This window comes from Haliotis rufescens, unplaced genomic scaffold (genome assembly GCF_023055435.1).
Source record: "Haliotis rufescens isolate VD_foot unplaced genomic scaffold, xgHalRufe1.0.p SCAF_5, whole genome shotgun sequence".
NCBI lineage: Eukaryota > Metazoa > Mollusca > Gastropoda > Lepetellida > Haliotidae > Haliotis > Haliotis rufescens.
The window spans coordinates 8,258,950-8,275,237 of NW_025964223.1; the positions used below are offsets into that span (position 1 = coordinate 8,258,950).

The following is a 16,288-nucleotide window of genomic DNA, read 5'->3' on the forward strand; positions in this document are numbered from 1 at the left end:
ACTACTATTACTACTATTACTACTGCTACTATTACTACTACTACTACTGCTGCTGCTACTACTACTACTACTACTACTACTGCTGCTGCTGCTATTACTACTACTATTACTACTACTACTACTGCTGCTGCTACTACTACTGCTGCTGCTGCTACTACTACTACTATTACTACTATTACTACTACTACTACTGCTGCTGCTACTATTACTACTACTACTACTTCTAATAAAAAGGGGAAGATATGAGAGCATTTGGTGCTCTGTTTAAATAAAACAGCTGATACATTAAATCAAACTTCAGTGTTGAACTCGTTACGACATGTGTCTCTTGATAGTTTAAACATATTGTGGCAACAATTTCTTTATTAGCTAATGGGGGGTTTATTTAAAAGTAAAACATCATGATTACTTCAGCAGATATTTTGTCAATTAACATGTTATAAGTATCTGTTCATAGGTGCCTTTCATTTTCACTTCCGGAATACGTGATTTTTAACTACGAGAATTCCCAAACATCAAAATTACAATAATTGTTTAAATGTAAATATGAAATTACTTTCATGTCTAGTTCATTTAAATTTCAATAAATATATATTCAGTATATCAATAGTTGAATATTTAACTTGAAAAATTGTGTAAGTCTTTATCTTTGAAGTTAAATTCAAAATTGTTATGTTTAGTTTAAAATTCTTGTCCCTTTTTTTTAGGAGTCTGAAAAGCATCCGTTTTACAAAACTTTCCCAGTGTTTAAGTCCTGTAAATGAAACGAAACTCCATTGGCCCACTCCCTCAGGAAATTAATACCCAATTTCCTTTGCAATCAATAACCCCTCCCCTGACAGAATGGATTGCCCTATTGCACCCTCCCCCTCCATGTTGAAATGGAACATGCTGGGTTGCCAATGAAAACCATCAGCTTAGAAGACAGAAAAGAATGGCGAGGAAACAAATTTATCAGTGTGAAACTCATGGGTCATCAGGAAATTCTCCCCAGCATCTGTAGTGTGCAGATGTGTGTTAAGATACTTATCTGCATAGGTATTCTCATGACAGCGCATGTGCATGTGTGGTGAGAGTGTACGTGGGATCGGCCCTGTATGAAGTTTGCAGGAGTACACGTGCATTCTGTTTTGCTAACTTGGGATTGTTTTGGTCCTGGAGTTAATTTGAACAAGTTTGGATTATTTTAAAGGATTTTTTGTTGCTGAAGGTTAAATATTTTAGGTGAGTATTGTTTCATATATTTAATTCAAGACATGTCAATCTTGAAATCTAAATCTAAATGGTAAAATTTTGTACAAGTTCAATGAATTTTTGTGTGAATATTCTGATTTTTCTCGCAGTTTTTGTGCTGAAGAGAGCCACAAAAACTTTGATGGTTTTATTCTATTAATATGCTTCTGATCCATTCAGGGAATTATAATTCATTCATTCCCAGACATAAGAAGCCACTATTAGATCATGTAGAAACCATGGTAAAGTTTAAAGTGCCAACACACCAGCCTTGCCTCTCCTATGATAGTGGCCATGTTTACAGAGACAATATACAAAACTTTGACTGTAACAGAACACTGGCCCCGATTCCCACCGGGGTAATAGCTGAGGGTGGGGCCAGCGAGGAACAGAGGCAGAGGGCTGTGCAGGAGGGGAGGGTCGCTCCGGGGATAAAGAGGGATACAATGGGTACAAGTGTAGGGGGACTAATGATGAAAAAGGGAAGCTGAAGAGACAGTGGTGGGCTATTGTCTCAGGCTAAGTGGTTGGGGTTGTTGATGTAAGAAAAGCTGGTGAGATACTTGAGAGGAGTTGGTAAGATGATGACAGAGGTTTGTTGATCAGGGTTTTCTGGCTATGGCTTATGGGGTAGTGTGCTCTGTGAAAATTTTGAGAATTGCTGGGTGTTAATTGATAAGTGGTAGGTATAATGGCATTATGGTTTAAGAGAACTGACTGGGGTGTGTTTATAGGTATGAAGTTGCAGATCATTGTTGGGGTAGAGAATTGGAAAGAATAACCACCTTGGTATGGGCAAGTTGAATGAAATGAGCTGGGCAAGGTTGCAATTTTTATTTTTTGGTTACTTATTCGTGTCAATAAAGATACTACAGTTTGACAGTGATACAGAGTTGGCAAGGGTGGGAGACAGGTGAGTTAGAAGTGATGAAGTGATGATAAGATGAAGTGCAGGATGAAGGCGAGATGGGTAAGAGCACTGACTGAGTGTGGGTGAGTTGGGTGAGGTTCTGGGCGGGATGGGGTGGTTAAGATCATGTCTGGTGGTTGGGTGAGATAGGTTTGTGTATGGGGTTGAGGTTAGATGATGGAGACATGGGTGGTTGAGAGTATATAGAAGGAAAGGTTTTCAACAGTGAAATATGCCGGGGGTTGCAGAAAGGGAAGTTCAGGGATGAGATGAATGACATGTGACACAGTTTTGGGGTTTGAGGTGAGAATGGCCAATACAAAATAAGTCAGGGTATTGGGAAAGGTAAACCTTGCAAGGATGAGATGTAGGTAATGTATGCAGTTATGGTGGGGGTTGGTAGGGGTGCTGGGAGGGGTGACCTTGCAAAGATGGGATACAATAAAAGGTTTTGGATTCACTCTGGCTACATGGGTAGAGGACCAAAAAGAAGAAGGGAGCACTTGCAAGGATGAAGATGAAAGAGGGGTTGAGTGGGGAGGGTGACCTTGCAAAGATGGGATGTAATAAAAGGTTTTGGATTCACTCTGGCTACATGGGTAGAGGACCAATAACAGGAAGGGAGAACTTGCAAGGATGAAGATAAAAAAAGAGTAGATGAGTTTGGGAGGGAGCATCCATGAGACGTGTCCAATTGCACAGGATGAAGACAGGATAGATCTTTCTGAGCCAGCTAAAGACAAAATCCTCCAAGGCTTATCCAGCATGGTCAGTTGTGGGGCGGCATCTGTCTGTACTTATCATGCCCACATGGAGATTTTGTCAGGACAAGATGAGCCAGAAGCCGCCATTGCTGACCATAATGCTGGCACTACTATTGATGTCAAGATACTGCCAATTTAGCTCTTATCATGTGATGTAACCAACAGGTTGATAAATCAGCACAGATTTCATAATGGTTTATTGCATTACCCCGGTTATATGTGCCAGTTAATCTGAAAGCAAATCTGGTTCTAGACCCTTTGAAATAGATGAGTGTCAATCAAAGAATTATGGCCTATCATTTGAAACACAGTTGTCAAAGGCGGGGGCCCACCTGGGCCCAATTTGTTTGAAACTTGAGTCCTTCTTTCCTCATCTCATGCTGAGATCAGAAGAGTGGATAGATTAGTGATTTCCTTATCAATTTCAAATCAGAAAGTAATGTTTACTTTTGATTCAAGATTTAACTTGTTGATTCATTGACAGCATTGAAAATGGTTAAGATTGAAATCATAATATGCTGAAATTGTTATCTGTTCCAAATTGCTAAATTAACTTTGTCATGAAGAAAGCAAGTTCTCAAGATAATAGCTTTTGAAGCTGTGTACAGAAACTCAATACAGTCAACTACGGTTATAACAAACTCAAATGGACCACTAATTTTAGTTTGTTATAACCGTAATTCATTATAAGCATATATACAACATCTATACAGCAAATGTCTGGGACCCAAAATTTAGTTCGTAATAACCGTGAGTTCATTATAAGCGTGTTCATTATAAACCTATTTTTCTATATATAATTAAGCAATATGCACATGTCCGAAGGCCATTCTGGTAGATACATGTGATATTATGCCCTTAAGGTAACAAACACATCATGGTTATAATTTGTGCATGCTTTTATAGTTGATTGATATTTATGCATGGTTGAAATTATTACCATAAATTGATATATGCAAATTTTGAATTGATGAGTCATAAAGCGCTCTAATTATTGCTCGTCAGTTTCTCACATTAAGTGTCAGCTGGCATGTCTCGTCAGACTTAATTCTTGGAGAACATGATTATTTAATGTGATATTTCATTCAACCATTGCTTTGATCACTGTCTGTTTAAACAAAAAAATCATTAATATGGACGACACTTTGCAGTTTAGCTCACCTGACTAAATCTCGTTAATACACCTGTCAATCGTTGAAGTGAAACATGCATCTTTAGTCATAATTGATTCCAATTTCAAATGAAATCTATAACCAACATGCATGTTGAATATGAAACGATATCACGTTCATATCAGGCTATCACGTTCACAACGACAACAATGCAACCTTTGTTCGCTGATGATATCATTGTAGGGTTGCGGACATAAATCTCCCAGAGGATTATGGGTACTGCTCTGATGACAACAGGTTCATGATGCTGAGTGAAATTTATTGCTATTGATTTGTGATTGACTGAAATTAACAATTCTTTTTGCAAGAGACCTGTGGATGCATCCAGTGGTTTTTTTGCAATGTGATTTGATGAGGCGTTATGTTAGGATGCTGTGTGGGTGGCCAGACCCAATGTGCCAAGGGATATAATTTTATCATAAAAAATATATATACTGTTATGAGATTTATGGTTGAGTTTGGCCATGATGAATTGATTCAGAGATGGCGATGATGGCTTTGACAAATGGACGTGTTCCAGCTTGAAAAAATTTGATAATAGCAAGACAGAGACATACATGCTTACGTTTGAGTCAGATTTTGCTTTCAGCAGAGATTTCTTATGACTCAATGAGAAGATTTCTTATGATTATGGATAAGTTTTTTGTAGCGTTTATTTTTTGAAAAAGGAAATAAATAAAAGATGAATACACTCTAGTATTCTCTTTGATATTTTGCATTATGTCTTGTAGATTATTTGATATCTTGATAAGAAAGGTTATTTGAAAAAAAGATAATTGATGGCCAGATTATGTTAATGTGTAGACTATGCACAAGTAAAACCTGCCTGGGGTAGTGTGTGCTGGCTGGGGTAGTGTGTGTTTTTACAAAAAGGTATTAACTAATTCTGAATGTAACGTATGCTCAGTGTTCAAGGCTTGATGACAGGAGTTTAGCCTAGTGGTTGAACCATTCTACTCAAACAGCAGAGACTAGGTTTGATTCTCTGTATTGTACAGCATGCTTGTGATTGCTGAATATATTGCAAGAAGTGACTTAAATTTTCACTCCCTCACTTATGTATGGTATGACTGAAAGTCACCCCGGGGTGTTTTATACCAAAATGCCTGAATATTAGAATTTAGCTTACATCGGCTTGAAAAATTTGAAAATATGTTAAGTATGTCCGTCGCTCTTGTGATGGCAGGATAAACCTGACTGTGTGCATTAACACGAATGAAATGTTTACTTAAATGAGTAAATTAGCAATATTCCAGCAATATCACTTCGGGGGACAGCAGAAATGGGCTTCACACATTGTACCCATGTCAGGAATCGAACCCAGGTCTTCAGCGTGACAAGCACGCGCTTTAACCACTAGGCTACCCGACCGCACCTTATTTGCTTAAAGTATGCTTCATCCCATTACCTGTACTAACTTTTTGATGATTGTAATGACATGTTCTACTAGATTGAGTACTGTCATTGCGAACATCGGCAATAATGACCCATGTTGTGAAACATGTAGAACAACTGAAAGTGTTGAAATTAAAATGCATGATACATTTTTTCATTTTAAAATATAATTTTTATGATTACTGTATTTGATGCAATAAGCATGATAAGCGCTCAGGGTGCTCTCAAAATTAGAAATAGGGGGCTCTTATTAGAATAAAATTTTGGTGAAAAAAACAACAGAGTTGAAAGACTGTAAATTTCGTGGTTTATGCTGACAGCCTGAAATTATACAGAAGAAAAGTCTGTGTGTTTTATACACAACAGATATATTTTCCAGAATTTAATTGCCCATGATTAAGGGTGCATATAACACACGAATGCGTATTATACGCGAATAAACAAGTCTTGTGTACATTGATCAATTGGAAGGGGTGCTGATTGGGATTGTTCACTAGCCAATACATTTGCAAATATTGCCGTCAGCGCTTATTAGAGCGGGGCGCTTATTACGTCGAATACGGTAGCTGAAAAAAACCCTGAAAATGTGCTTACCTGTTCATTTCAGCAGTGCTTAGATGATAAAATAACGGGATAGGAATTTTGACAGTTTTAACATATTTGAATACAGTTTAAAGTTTGACTTCATTTAGACAATGGAAGCATACAAAGGTTTTACAGGATGAAACCCTTATGCCTTAACAAGTTGAAATACAGCTGTAGCACTTAAAACATGTCCATTCTAATTATTATAACGGCAGATTATTTGATGAATTTGAAATAGTACAAAATCATCTTGCTACTTGAGATTCAGGACATTAAAACAGGATGTTAGAAATAGTTGAATGTAAGTGCAATCATGATGTCAATGTTGGTTATGTGTTTTGCAATCACTGAATCAATCAATAATAAATATTTATTAGAAAAATATAACTTACCAAAAGACCACTATTATATTGTGCAACTGATGAGAAATCTCACATGTAAATATTATGTGTTTTTTAATGTGTGTTTTTATGATTGCTGAAGGAAACTATATCTCCAATTCATTCCGTTTCTTTGTGAAATATTTTTTGAAACCGTTCAGCCCAACTTTTGTATTGTTCAACAACTGACAGTGATTTCTGGCCAAAATAAGAGCTTGCATGCATAAAAATCAATCATGTCATTATATTTCAATTTAAGTGCAATTTGATACTAAATCCCTGCTATTATCTTTTCAAAACGGAAGACATCAAATTTGAAAATTTCCTTATCTTTTCACCTGGTAGGAAAATTACCTGTCTAATTCTTGGTTTTCAAGGGTTCATTTTCGGTGTAATCAATTCTGAATGCCAATTATTGTCACCAGAATATTTGCATAAACATCTCTCTGGGTTGAGGTACTTTTTGTGAGCAAATATTCATTGATCTGATGACTATGGTTGTGTCATTAAGATAGCAACGAAATAGAATTGATTTCATGTATATACAAAGGGGAGGTAATTTAGGGGCTTTGTTTTCACCGAAATTTACTGTAGGCCCCCAGGCTGTGGGATATTGAAAAGATTGCACCTGAAATTAAATTGTGTACTTGAATGAATCTTATTTGAGTTTGAAAATTGAATTAATTTTCTAAAGCTATCATTTATTTTTGAATTTGAATTTCATTTGAATTAATTCAATTTATTATGATGGATGGATTTGGATTGACATTTTGGGGATGAACGATATGGATTTTCACTTAAAAAGGTCATGAAAGATCATTTTTTTCTCCTAGGCATGTATCAAGGGAATGAAATCATTCCTTTATGTTGGAATGAGTGTTAAACTAAACAGATAGAAATGTTTGTATGTCCTGAATACTGTTCATTGAATAATTGTAATATTTGTGTAATGATGCATTGATGAATAATGATTGCAGTCATTATGGGCGATGATTATGATGAGGATGTTGGTGGTAGTGATGACAATAATGATGATGATGATGATGTAATGGTTGTGATGACAATGATGACAATGATGATGTTATGGTTGTGATGACAATGATGACAATGATGATGTAATGGTTGTGATGACAATGATGATGATGATGATGATGTTATGGTTGTGATGACAATGATGATGATGATGATGATGATGTTATGGTTGTGATGACAATGATGATGATGATGATGATGATGATGATGATGATGATGGGGATTCTAAACCACAGTCCTGTTTAATGAATACAACAATATTCTTTCCATCAGTGACATCCGATCCCGCTTATGAATCACAGCACATGTAAACATGGTCATTATCGGCTGTATCCCTCTGGTCAATATTGGCTATCCCTCTCCGGCCTATCACAGTGGTCAGCCATGCCATGTGGTCGGTCCACAGTGAACGTAGCATGTGCCACCAGCAGCTTTATTCCCTGGATGAGTGATAGTAACCAATTTGTTGAAGAGGGATATAAATTGATAGTCGAAGAAAGGAATTGATCCATGGTTACCTTGTTTACATTTCAACATTTGCTCTCTCAAGTGACTCTTATGGCCTCATAAGTTCTTTTGTTGGAAAATGGCATTGTGGGTTTGTCAGGGAGGAGTTGTTCATTTGAGAAGGGGGGGTGGGGGTGGGGGGGGGGGGGGGGGGGGGGGCTGCCTCAACACTGGTCTGTTTGTGCTAGCAAGGGCAGAACTGAAGACAGAGGGAGTGAGGTTATTGTAGAAACTAGGGTAGAAGCTATTTGTGTTTGGATGGAGGGACAGCTTTGTGATTGTCCTGATTTGGCATCCGCTGTTGGGCAAAACTGGGCAAAAGTGTAGGATGCTCCATCGATTACATGTTTGAAATGTATGAAATTCAGAGAATAAAGAAAATATCAATGAATTATTATTTCAGATTATCTTATGTAGTTTTCCATCCCTGAAAAAGAAAGAACAAGTAAAATTATAAAATGCTCAAACACTAATTTTGTATAATTTCTTTAAAAAACATTTTCTTAATAAAAATAAAAATTTGTGCCATGAAAGATTAAGGCAAATTGTTAGTATTATTAACAAAAAAATAAAATAAATTATTCCATGAATGTTTAAGGCATATTGAAACAGTTGACACCCAAAAAAAGCAAACATCTGCAGTATCAAGTTACACGTACCTAGCAGCGTGTGTAGAATACTTATTCATGTATGAATCATTCCCAGTCAAGCATAACTATTGAAACTGATCACCATGATCACCAGGGAGTAATTATTCACGCTGAACTCGTCATTATCATGTGCAGGTTGCACAAAGGGAAGAAGTACTATAGGAATACCCGACAGAAAGTCTCGTCGATTGCGCGTTGGCATGTAAAATGACCACCAACAAAAAAATGTTATTGTGTTCTCATTTGTCAATTTCTTATCAATTAACAATGAAATGATAAAAAATTGAGTTATCTTTATGTATGGACAGACCACCCGGAATGTAAGATAGAAAGGCAATGTCCATTATTGTCTATTGTGCTATTGACATTGGTCATGGCACCACAAATTCAGTAACAATGTATGAATATTGAAAATTGTCCACATTATCTTATTATCAGCATGAGAAAATTAAGACAATATGATCACTGTAGCATTAAATCATATTGACATGATATTCAAAAATGTTATAGATTTCATCTGAAGTTAAACAGAGAAATTTGTTCTGGTGAATTTCCATCCTTTTCTGAGACAGCCATTATATTTTAGTGTTAAGGAGATGGCAAATGGAAGATCAGAGAATCAATTCTGTAAGTAAATAATCCATTTCTATGGTGCAATGGGCATGAAAAAGAATTCATCCGCGCTAGTGTCGAAGATGGATAGTGAAATAGACAATCTGATTTGATGTGTGCAAAATGAAATGCACGTCAAACAGAGTGCATGGCATTTTATCAATTTTGTGATTATCCCCAATGATTCTGACAGGGACTCTTGCCTCTCACTGTAATGATTCTTTACAGAGCACAAAACCATTTGAAAAATACAGCTGTGCGTATGATATTGACGTGTGTCGTACATTTCAATGAAAGGGATAGATTTCCACCTTATGGTACACCGGATCAGATTGTCACAAATGTCACTGTGTTTATTCTGTGTCTCAAAGCAGTCCTGTGGGTATTCTAAGGTACAACTATGAACAAAGGAATTTAAGCATACACAGATAGTGTAAGTTACTACCGGGTTTCTCCGGATAGAGAATAAGTCTTTCGGTAACCCATGTTTGCCGGAGAGGCGACTATGCTCGTCGTTAGAGGCGACTAATGGGATCAGGTGGTCAGGCTCTGTGACTTGGTTGATGCATGTTATCGTACCCCAATTGTGTGATGCTCATGATGTCAATCACTGGACTGTCTGGTCCAGACTCAATTATTTACAGACCGCCATCATATAGCTGGAATATTACTGAGTGCAGCGTTAAACAACAAACAAACAAACAAAAATTCTACCTGGTTTCATCTGGTTGTAGGTTTGAAGCTGAGATTTGCCATGATTGTGATCCTTGTATGTCATTGAGAACAGCCCTGCTTGTGTTTGGCTTCTGAAACATCTACGACAACCTTTCCTCAATATTTATTTCACACTGTGACTATTTAGTGAGTAAGTGAGTGAGTATGGTTTTTACGCTGCTTTTAGCAATATTCCAGCAATTTCACGGCAGGGGACACCAGAAATGGGCTTCACACATTGTACCGATGTCAGGAATCGAACACGTGTTTTCGGTGTGGCGAGCGAACTCTTTAACCACTAGGCTACCTGACCGCCCCAAGACTATTTAGTAAATGAAATATAAAATGTCAATGCCAGAGAATAACCAGTCTTGATTTCCACTGAAACAGATTCCACTGGGTGTAAAAGTCAAAATAATGGTGATTGGCATAATTCTTACCCACCACTCACTCACATAAACACTGCAGTACTCCTGGGTTTCACCAAAGAGGTACCACATCCTTCTTTCTCTTACTTTCTGTCTGACTTTTCCAGTCTATATTTCTGTCTGCCTCTGCCTCAATGCCTCTTGCCCTGTCTCTTCTATTAAACAGGGGGCACGGGTGGCCCGGTCATCTAAGGCGCCGCGATTCGCTGTGCAGAGTTGCGTCCCTTGGGCACGCCAGAAACCTATGATTGTGGGTTCGAATCCCGGTTCGCCCCGATTATGTTTCTAGGTTTGTAAGCACCATACCATGCACATGGGTTTCACCGAAGTGGTAAGCGTCTGAGATCTGCATCACTTCGGGCTTTCCTCTCACATTAAGCTGACATGCTGCGATATAACTGGAATACTGTTAAAAGCGGTGTTAAACCCAACTCACTCACTCACTCCTATTAAACTATTACAATGGCTTATAGGTGATGCAAAATAATAAAAATCATGACAGGTCAATTGGAAATACATGCCCTCGGCAAACTGTTTAAACGTTCAAGAAAAGTAAAAAAATACACTAATGACATTGGAATCATTGCTCTGTAAGATATATGACGTCTTGGCTCATTAAACATGGTGTTGTTCTTTTGCCTGAACATGTGGCTTAAATTCATAGTCATTAGCCTTCTTCTGAGTACATCCTTCATTAAGAAGAAAAATTGTGCGCCTTGCAACATAAAATGAAATGAACATGGACTTAGACGTTTCATGTGTAAAAGTTGTTTTAACTGATTGACAAAATATGCAAATACTTACACATAAATATTGAATCTGCCACAAGAATGCTCGTATTTCCCTTTAAAAACATGTCAATTGCATTGAAATAGGCACAGGACCATGATTCTAACGACGGTAAATTTAAAATACTGGATTACATTTCATTATCCAGCTCTTAGCAAGACAGGGGTTTGTTCAGTGCACTGTTTCTTCCCATAAATCTACAGTTTCTCTATCAACTTAATTAGGACCCCTACCGTTAGGTCAAATGAGGGGTTGTTTGGGATGGAGGTTTACACCAAAACCCCCATTAAGGGCCACTGGGATGACAGGTGGAGTTATTTATGGGGTTTGGAGAGACCTGGAAGCCCTCAACAGATGCCCACTCAAGATCTGACATCAGACATCTTGACAACTTCCAGAAATAAATATACAAATTTACCAACAATTTTCGGAAGTATACAATTTCAGCAGAGGATGTAGACTTGCTTAATTTCCATTACCATATTTGAACAAACCCAGTGCTCAGACTTAAAATTTATCTCCCATAAAGAACATTAAATTGATTTCATTTCACCAATCAGTTATCTATAGGACAATATGGAATTTAGGGTATCAAAAGTGAGTGAATTGAATTCAACACTGTTTTGAACAGTATTCCAGTTATATCATGGCGTGTCAGCTGAATCTGGGAGGAAAGCCTGAAGTTATGCTGGTCTCAGACTTTTACCACTTCAGTGAAACCTACGAGCACGGGAATGGTGCTGACAATCCTGGAAACATAATCGGGGCGAACCAGGATTCAAACCCACAATCATAGGTTTCTGGCTTACCTACAGAATGTAACTCTGAACAGCTTAGGTGACTGGGTCTCCCATGGCCCCCTTTGGTACCAAGACAAAGCTTAATGATAACCTCAGAATGGAGTATTAATATTGCCATTTTCAGTTGAGGTATGTTCTCTTAGAGGTTTTTGTTAAGTCTATTCCAAATTGGCATCACATGGTAGCAGAAATGGGTGTTGGTTCCTGTAAGTATTTAAAGTCTGGGTTTTAATTTCATACAATTTAGATGTCAGAATGTGTATAGATGACTCACTTTCTGATTTATTCAAACAGATGATATGTGCTGTCTCCAGTTATCTTTATAGTGTTTTTAAGATACAAAAAAAATTGTGGCTTCTTGGTCATTTGTGGAAGATAACAACATGGACCGTTGTTCTAAGTTTTGTAATAACAAGAAATGGCATCGATGTTGTAGATATGATAGCTAGATAATCAGATAATCTTACAGCATCAACTGTGCGTATGACGAGAAAGGAAACAAAGCCAGCTTCCTCCTAATAATACCTTCACATGTAGGAACAATATTGACGTTTATGTAAAAAAAATATACTTTGAACTTGCAGCATGGTGCCTTTGATCAAAGGATCTTCGACGTACGTCTGAATGCTTTACATAAGTCATTAAGAAAATTCAACAAACCGATATTGATATTGAGTCATATCGATTAAATGATCTCCGACTTTCAAGAATTCCATATTTTCAGCTTTAGACAGTAACACTACATATAATCCAAATTCTTACAGCCATTGCTCACGTACAAATGTACAGTTTATGTGTAACACATGGCAGAAAGTAGAATTTGGTCAATACTGTAATCAATGTTACGTAAACAGTTGTGAAAAAAATGCAAAAAAATTCAGAATTCTTTCTGTGTCGATCAACACTGCTCCAGACTGAAAGTAAGCAAAGCTCCATTAGAAAAAGATTTTTGGCCCATGGAGAGACTACCATTGTTGACTCAGTCTAGATTAGAGAATGATGACCTTTTGTGTTAAAAACAAGACCTGCTTGCCTCAGTTGCCATTGCTTTCTTTTAAAAAATGTCCTTCGAATGTTGCCTAAGACCTTCTTTGTTTTTATGGACATCTTAGATAACTGATAATGCATTCTGGTCAAAATGCCTAAATTATTGGTGACATGAGCAAAGACACATGACACAAGCTCATTTATCAGCTGTCTCAACCAATCAGAAACAGTTGCTTCATTCTGTGCTATCAGGAGATACTGCCTGTAGACAACTACTAATGGCCATAATTGAATTGCAATTTGAACTTGAAGTGAAGATAGGGGTGAATTTGAGATTGCCAGGATTGTGTAGGTTGGCCTCAAGTGTAGAATTACTCTTTGAAAATTAATTGAGTTTGTTTTGAAATTCTTTGTTCACAAGGGATTCATAGAAGCTTTTTTCCCCTTTTGCATAGCCACTGAATAGCTTTGGATTGTAAAAGAATCCTTAAGAAAGAGTAGATTATGTTCATTTTAACCCAGTCTTGGTTCACATAGTCAGTATTGTTGTTATTTTCAGTCTTGGTGCTCAACAGTTTTATTTAATTCCTGACAGTGATTATCATGTAAGATAGGTCATAGCCTCAGTACCATTCCAAGATCCTATCGATGGGATGTTTTCCAATATTGTGTGCCTTGTAGTCAGTGCCCAAGATCTGTAGTGGTTGATGCATACGGCCATCATGATAAGGCAGACTGGTATAAAATAACATGTTACAGATTAACTGTTTAATGATTAATTTCTGTGTTGATTGATAGTTTGCAGGAACATATAAACAAATGTAATTAATGTATACAATCTGCTAAAAAGGCCAATCTAAGGTCACATTTCACAGCCGAGAATCAATATAGATTTGTAAGGTTAATATTTGACTCCAGATGGAAACTGTTCTTCTCAGGTTCTCCACACTGATTTAATTATGTTAGTTGTCAGGACATCACTTTCTGACATTATATCACAGCCATTTTGAAACATATGTTTGCAATGACAATAATCACATTAACCCTATATCACCGGAAACATTTATTGATATATGTATGGTTTTTGGATACTACGCCATATTCCATGACATATGTGGCTTTGTGAGCTTCAGCTAACTTAAAAAAACAGGCTTACTCGGTAAATGCCTTTTGACTTACAGGCTATTAAAAGTATTCAAGTCTTTATTATTTTACTCATAATGTAGTTTTGTCCAGTGTGAGTTCTCATATTACATTAATTTGTCATGAGAATAACGTTATTTAAGCGTTTGAGGTTTTGTATTTTCAGCCGAATAATGTCAGATGTTGAGGGTTTTGCACTTGATTGGAAATCGTAGACCTGCCTGAGTTGTAATTGATCTGGGCCCACTTGCACAAAGCCATCTTAGCGCTAAGACTATCATAAGCCTATGTTGAAGTACTGGAGTTACGATCATCTTAGCGCTAAGATTGCTTTGTGCAAGTAGGCCCTGAGGTGATAAGTAAAATTTTGATCCTTGGAAATTTGGAAACAATTCACTATGTCTTCTAGACTAACATCTAGTCTCTGAAATAAACATATCTATGAGAAAAAAACAGTTGTTAAATTATCTTTAAAAAATATAATAAAAAGGAGCCCAGGGACGCTCTTCATTTTCAGTAATCTAGACTTGCCAAACATTATAGACTTCCATGGGCTGTTTTGGATATATTTGTATCAGGGTCTGTATCGGACTATATGTCTTCCAGTGATGATGTGAAAACACAATTATTTGTTTCAGTCATTGTACCTTGGGGAAGTGGTGTAATTATTGGTGATACTGGCTGGGTACAATGTTTTAAGAAGCAAGGATAATTAAAACATACTACTCAAAAACATTAAGGGCCACCTGATTCTTTCATATCACAAAACGTAGTCTGTCATGGCATGGTATAGTGACATGAAAGAATCAGTTGGTCCTTAACAGTTTTGAGTTGTATATTTTATTAATGCTATTCTCTATGCATTATTTATTTGAAAACCAATTACTGGTATGATTACAAACAGATCAAAGAGAGTACCTGCCTTTTGGGTACTGGATCAAATTTTCAGACTAGTTGTGACATTTTACACTTGTTAAGCTGTGAGGTATACTGTGGTGTACGTATTTGTGAAAGCATTTTCAGCTGAACTAGTCCTTGGAGATAGTATATGGTAATCTTATATTTGTTAAACTTGTACCAGCTATTGAGGCTCATCCTTTTCTGAAATAGAAATCTTGAACCATGTGGATTAGTTTTACTTTCCCGTGTTTTTTTTCAGGGTAACAATTGACTTGCCTTGGCATGTGTTTGTGATGAGTGCCACCAGTGGGGCAGGAAATGGCCATCTTTTTGTGAACACCTGGTATCATCAATTGTTGATAGTGATTCATAAACACACGCTCATGATATAGTCAGAATCGCACAATGGACGATGCTTTTAGAGGGAAATGTTTTTGTCGCTTTTATTTAACTTTGTCCTCATATGCTTTTACTTGACTCTGGATTTGGGTAGCGGTTTAAGTCACACACTGATTAAGCTTAAAAAAAAATTAAAAGAAATTTGCTGTATGCAAATCTTTGTACATGGGTTTGATGACAGATGTTGTTGTTTCCATGTACATGTCATCATCTGTTGCAATGTACGCCTTGGAACTAATAACAACATCTTTAACTGCTGATCAATCAATGCACTCTTGACAGCTATAGAGTGATCCTGATTTCACCATTGTCACAGATGTTCATGGAAGCATGTCTTTGTTACAGTGTAAAGCACAAGGTAGTGAAGCAGATCGGGATAATGATAACGGCAAGATGCAATAGAACTGTTGAAATTCAATCACAAATCAATTACATTTGTGTAACAGAAGTACTTCACAAAGAGAGTTAGGGAAAGTCGTAAAAGGAGAAGTGTAGTCGTGTGTCGTTTTGAGGGTTGGATAGTCGGGGCTTGGATTTTCTGTTTGTAAGTAAAATATTACTTATATGTTTTACACTTCAGCATTTCAGATGTTTTCAAAATGGTTAAAGTGTGATATTGTTTAATGTTGCTCTTTTGATATTTTTTTGTCAATGTGTTTAGGATAAATGTGGTTCAGCATGGAAAATCGTTCCTTATGTGTCTGTCATAAGTATGTATGTTGATCAAAATGATCAAAATGGCCTTGTTGAAAGACTTCTATTGATGTCCACATCTGAATCCTCGTTTGACCCTTCGTCATAATAAAAACCTTTTAGAAAAACAATGGCTATTAAAAAAAAACATATTTCAGAGTTAAAAGTTACCTTGTTTAACCATGAAATATCAAT

The 16,288-nt window shown here is 36.9% G+C and overlaps 1 protein-coding gene across 15 annotated transcripts in view; it reads left to right on the forward strand.

Annotated features, from left to right (window-relative positions):
• The window catches only part of LOC124110337 (neuron navigator 2-like), a 605,924-nt gene that overhangs the window by 357,645 nt on the left and 231,991 nt on the right, over window positions 1–16,288 (forward strand). The window contains exon 1 of one of the 15 annotated variants that reach the window (XM_048384130.1): window positions 973–1,224. The exons of the other annotated variants lie outside the window; for them this stretch is intronic. The gene's annotated coding sequence lies outside the window, so the exon portion shown is untranslated. Of the gene's footprint in view, window positions 1–972; window positions 1,225–16,288 lie in introns of those variants that run through there. 15 annotated transcript variants of the gene reach the window in all.